The following is a 6,000-nucleotide window of genomic DNA, read 5'->3' as shown; positions in this document are numbered from 1 at the left end:
TTTATCTGCTCATGTGGAAGCACAAAGACCATGATAGGAGCAGCAGAAAATCTGAGTTATACTGTGGGGGAGGGACATAGGATAAGCTCCTCTCATAGAAACTTATTTTCTAGTTACTTTCATGTAAGGGAGGGCCAGTTTATAAAGGGAATGAAAACTTCTGCCACCTAGCGGCCACGACAGATTACCAGAAACTACCTGATGTGAGTCTCTTCCATGACATGTGAAGTGGAATTGGAAGGGGATTCCTACTCCTACTGGTGGATTTTAAGTCTGATAAGCCTTAAAATGTGATCCTCAAAACTTTCTTGTTTTTATTTTTCTTTTACTAATCCATTCAATGAAACTGGACTTAGAGCAAAGCCCTCAGAAGGATTGACAGAACAGGTGGGCAAAACAGGAAGAATTAGGCAAGAATTTTTATAAAAAGTAACCATAATCATAGCTCATGATGACAAACAAGGATGAACAGAGAGGCTCATAGGTACTAAACAAACACACACACACACACACACACACACACACACACACACACATACACACACATACACACACACACAGAGGTTTACCTAAATATGTCCAAGAACTGAAAAGAATCAATATTCAATAATATTCATTATATTATTTTCTTATAAGTCATAAACTCCGTTCTACAGGATGAGTCTTGGTGGTGCTAGAGACAAATAGAAATTCATATGAGGGAAGTAAAATATGAAAATACATTTTACTCAATCAAGAATGCAGTATTAATGAGAAATCTATGTCTCCACTTATTTGCTCTCAATTGGAAAGGTTTAAAGGCAGAAATCAAGCCAGGTCCTTATTTATAAAAACGGAGGGCATCTGTGACTTACAATCATTCCTTTTTCTGTATTAAATTTAGATACAAAGACTATACCCTGGAGAAACCATAGGTTTGACAGAGAAAGGAAATATTCAAGTCTTGTAGCTTTATTTATACCTCTGAAAGTTATACTACAGTTTAGTGCATAAACTAATTTAGAAGGCAGCCCTCCTTGCCACTCTTTGATCCTAAAGGTTCCATCCTGAAGTACCTTTCTCTTTATCATCATAAAGGCTTAATCAGATAACATAACTATGCTATTACTAGCTAGTCCAACATCAGACTTGTTTCTGGAAAGAAGCCCATAATCAAAGTGCAGTGAAATGTATTTCTGGTGATGGCTCACTTTTGACTTGTAAACAGCAACCTTCTTCCTGAAGCCTTATATATCATTTCCTCTCAAATCACCCAGTAAGGGAGGAGGAGGGAGGAAGGAAAGGACGGAAAGGAAGAAAAGAAAAAAGGAAGGCAGGGAGGGAGAGAAAGAGAGAAACACACAGAGGCCTACGTTTAGAAATCCTATTACTACAAGTGAACTAGTACGATTGGATTAGAGTCCCTTTTTTATTAATAAGTTTTTTTTTTACTGTAAGAATCCCTCTTTTTTTACCTTTATTTCACCTTTATTATATCTGTAGAGACTGGCCTCCAAATGCAATCACTTTTGGAATTAAGTCATCAACATAATGATGTTCATAACATCAAGACTGGAAACATTGTCGAGTCTCTAGAATTTACTATAGCTCCCTGGTGGCACCCGGAAGCCTTCTAAGTTTGCATGTAAAACATTGTGGGGTGTAGTGAGAAGTAATTCTCCGATTTTCTTCATACTGCTCATTACAGCATTTCATACTCCAGCTGAAATCATAGGCCTCCTGCAGCCCCCAGAATCTTTTCTGGTTTCACTTACATGTGGCCAGTAAGGGACTCTTACTTCTCAATTTCCCGGTGTCAGGAAACAGAATCATCATATTTATTAGCCTCATTACCCACTATGAAAGTTCATACTATATGTTCCTTATTTACCTAGACACCAAAGCTTCTTTCCTTGGAGAAGCACTCACAGTTGGATTTGAACAGCACTCTAAAAGGGATAATTTTTTCTTGTCATACAGAGAAGTGTACAAAAACTTTCTCCAGACCAAGACTTGCTATTGCAAATCATTGTGAATACATTTGAGCCTCAATCCAAGAATCCACATCTCAGGTACAGGGCATATTTGGAATTTAAAGAAAGAGTCATGAGTGACTTCCCTCATCTCCTTTCCTCATTGGCTGTAACAATTAGAATATAGGAAGACTCTGAAAAGTCCGTTCCTGAAAGCTCTCCTTTCCTACAATGTTTTTGAATGCCTATACAGGAAAGATGGAAATAGTGAAGAAACGGAACAAAGAAATAGAGACCAAGAGCTAGGGTCTCAAACCATGAGCTATGAGGATGACAATACCCAGGAGAATTTGGAGCTACAAGTGTAAAAATCAGTGAAGCTGGATCCCTCATTTCTCATTAATCCTTAAGATATTTTCCCTGACACAGAAGTGGAGGTGTATCCAGAAAGACAAATCCACAGATTCTCTTAAGAGACAACCATGTAGCACTTTATTTAAGTGTTCTTCCCGAAGGAGCTCCTCTGACACTGAACTGCCCTCTCCAGTTTTGTTTTGTTTTGTTTTTTAATTGTGAAAATACTATACAGAGGGGTTACAATTACATGGACAAGGTAATGAGTACATTTCTTATCAAACATTTTTGCCTCTTCCTGTTTCCCCTTCACATCCCTTCCCATTTCCCCCCCCCCATCCAGTTTTCCCCCCCCATCCAGTCCCCCTTACCCCCTTCCCCCCCCCCACCAAAATTGTAAAGTTCGTTTTTCGACATAACATCTTGTACATCTCATTGTTGCAATGGGTCCACCAGTATCCCTATCCAAAAAATGTTTTCCCCTTCCCCTCCACAAATTATACCAACATCAAATACAGTGAAAGCAAGGGTTATACTGTGGGGGAGGGACATACAAAGCCACAAAGAAATCATCTTATAAATATGTTAGAAACAATTGCAAGAAAGAAAAAACATTTGGAGTCTTTATCTTGGGATTCATTTAGCCTAACATCAACTTATCTGACCATTTCTGCTTGTCTCAGACATATACTAGTAATTGAAAATAAGGGAAACCATGGGACCTATGTTTTTGCCTTAGTCACTGGATTTCCACTGGTTCTTCCTGGAATAATTAAGGTGGTTTTTGTTATTGTTGTTATTTTGTGGGTTCTTTTTGCAAAATAGAAAGAAACAGACATCAGAGACACAAGTCCCCAAATTATAAACATCCAGACTAGAAGAGAGTCATTAAAAATTGAAATATCACTTATGGAGAATTAGCAGCAGGACCAGAACCAACATTGAACAGAAAGAAGAGAGCATGACAACTAAGTTGTGTTCATCAAGATACACAGGCTGATGTCCTGTCTCAGATCTGGGTTCTGGTCAGGACCTTCTGAAGAGCCTTGATCCTTTGGAAAGAGTGCCTTCGGGTCATGCAGCAACTGAAGAGTAAGTGAAAAGAAACCATAACATGCCAAGGAAAAATAGGATCAATGAGGTTCAAAGACCTCAGTTGATGGGAGAATAAACTTCATTTTAAAGACGTCGCCCCCTCTTGTGGTTTTTCTGAGCACCTGCAGCCTGCACCAAGACCTTATCTCCTTAGACTCCACTCTCCCCACAACAGGAATGGAAATCTGCAGGGGAGTGTGTTCGAAGTTATGGGACTCCATGCTGGGAGCCTCAACTGTGGCTGTCAGTGTGCTACACCTCTATTTTGAGTGTCATCACTAGCATTCTCAATTTGATACCTGCACATTTACATTCTAAATCTCCATTTCAACATAATAGGGTATCCAACAAGAGTGCCTCCAGGGCCCCGTTCCCATTGCCTTCTTGGCAGGCACCCTTCCCATTCTGTCCCATATACTTTACTTCTTCCCCAGCACCATCCCCATCGAGCGCCCCTGGCAGGCTTCTTCCCCATCCTGTCACATATATGTTGCTTCTTCCTCCCCAACTAGTTCCTGCTTGCTCGGGACAATAAACTTCAAGAAATAGTTAATTTAGCTTCCATTTGCTTGTGATTGATAAACTTCAGAGAGAGCCTAGTTCCTGCTTGCTCGGGGACAATAAGCTTCAGGAAATAGTTTAGTTTCCATTTGCTTGAGATTGATAAACTTCAGAGAGAGTCTAATTCCTGTTTGCTTCAGAAAGAGTCTAGTATCAAAGATGGTTTGACTCAGGTGGATGAACACAATTCACAGTGCACCAATAAATTAGGGAAGGTGCCACTTGCCTAATGCTGACTTCTGGTTCTGTTGGTTCCTGCTTGCTTACTTGTACCTGTAGATTAGGAAAAAGGGAACTTCCAAACTGGGGGTGAGAGGTATGTTACCCTGACTTGGTTGAGAGGTGGGCTATCACACCTGGGCACCCAACACTTGACTGTGGTTGCCTGCTGGCTGATAAAAGGCTCTCCATTGGCTATATATTTTATTAGAATGGTGGCTCCTGGGAACAACCACCCTACAGTAAGCTTTATTACAGTAAGATTTATTGCACACGGTTTTGATCAACAGCAGCTAAAAATAATAAATAACAAAAATGAAATTTTGGAAACAAAAAAATTTAACCTCACGTGCTTATTACACAACTCACTTGGTGTGGAACAACTTTCAGCCAGTCTCGAGTCATTGGCATTTGTGTTTAAATTGCTGTATTGTCAGTTACTTTTGTGAAAATATGCCTCACAGAAAAATTGAGAAATTGTGAAAAATTGAGAGTTGTTAAAGGTTTGCATATCTTTAATGGAAATAAATGAAATAAAATAAATAACAACAAGTGATATGAAGTAATCTCTTCCAGAATCCCAATGTCACTCCCCTCTGCCGTGGTTGACACCTCCCCCAGGCCACTGTATGGAGCCTTCTGGGCTCCTGAAGTATTTACAATGTGTACATAGAATTCTTTCCCCATGTTTAACATTACAAGTGCAGCCAAGGGCACTCCAGCTCCCATTCAATTACCCTAATCTAATTTGCATGAAGTTCAGAACACTGTGCAATGAATTACTTGTTTCAGGTTTGTTCATTCTGTTTCCCCATGAAATACAAGCTTTATGAAAGCAGATTAATCCACTGACATAGCCTTACTAGTGTACAAAACAATAGCCTTCTGTATAAAACTATGACAGATGACATAATGCATTTATAATTGAACAAATGTGTCAGTGTTCACCTCGCCACTCCCTCTTCAACATATTACCTTAGTAACTTTCCTGTCTTAATTTAATAGATGAAAAAGGCCAGTATAATCCTTCTCCACTTTTCTCCACCCAACTGCAGTCTATTTCTCTCTACCTATTCCATTATTCATCATATATTTTGCTTAGTTTCTCTATGCTGTCCTCATATATCCTTGCAATGTCTTACAGAGTTATTTAGCCTCTTTCTTTTCCTATTCTCTCCCCTTTTATCCTGAGCAGTCTTTTAGCTTGTTCTATCTTTACCTGTCTAAGTAATTATTTATATGTATGCTTATGTACATGTCTGTGAATTTGTATATCTTTAGATGTAGCTTCTATATATGAGTTAAAAAACACTAGTTTTTTAGAACTTGCTATTCTCACTCAGTATGACATCCTCTAGTAACATCCATTTTTTCTGAAAATTACATAATCATTTTCTTTATGACTGGGTAATATGTCATTACATATGTGTGTGTGTATATATATCACATCACAGCTTCTTTATCCACTTATCTGTTGAGGAAGAGCTAGTATGATTTCATTATTTGGCTATTGTGAACAAGATTGTAATCCATTTGTAGGTGACAAACAGATATCCAGTTTTAGTTTTATGCATCTGGATACCTTGTTTCCCCAGCACAATTAGTTGAAAATGCTATTTTTTTCTTATTGAATGTTCTTGGTTCCTTTGTTGCAAATTAGTTGGCTGTAGGTATGTGGTTTTGTTACTGAATATTCTAGGCTATTCATTGGTCTGGTCTGTGTGCCAGGACCATGGTGTTTTTGTTATTATATCTCTATAAAATAATTTGAAATATGATACTGTGATATCTCAAGTGGTGCTCTTACTACTTAGACTTA

This window comes from Dipodomys spectabilis, unplaced genomic scaffold, assembly GCF_019054845.1.
Source record: "Dipodomys spectabilis isolate Male_0828 unplaced genomic scaffold, ASM1905484v1 ptg000265l, whole genome shotgun sequence".
NCBI lineage: Eukaryota > Metazoa > Chordata > Mammalia > Rodentia > Heteromyidae > Dipodomys > Dipodomys spectabilis.
Note: the sequence above shows the minus strand (reverse complement) of the source record.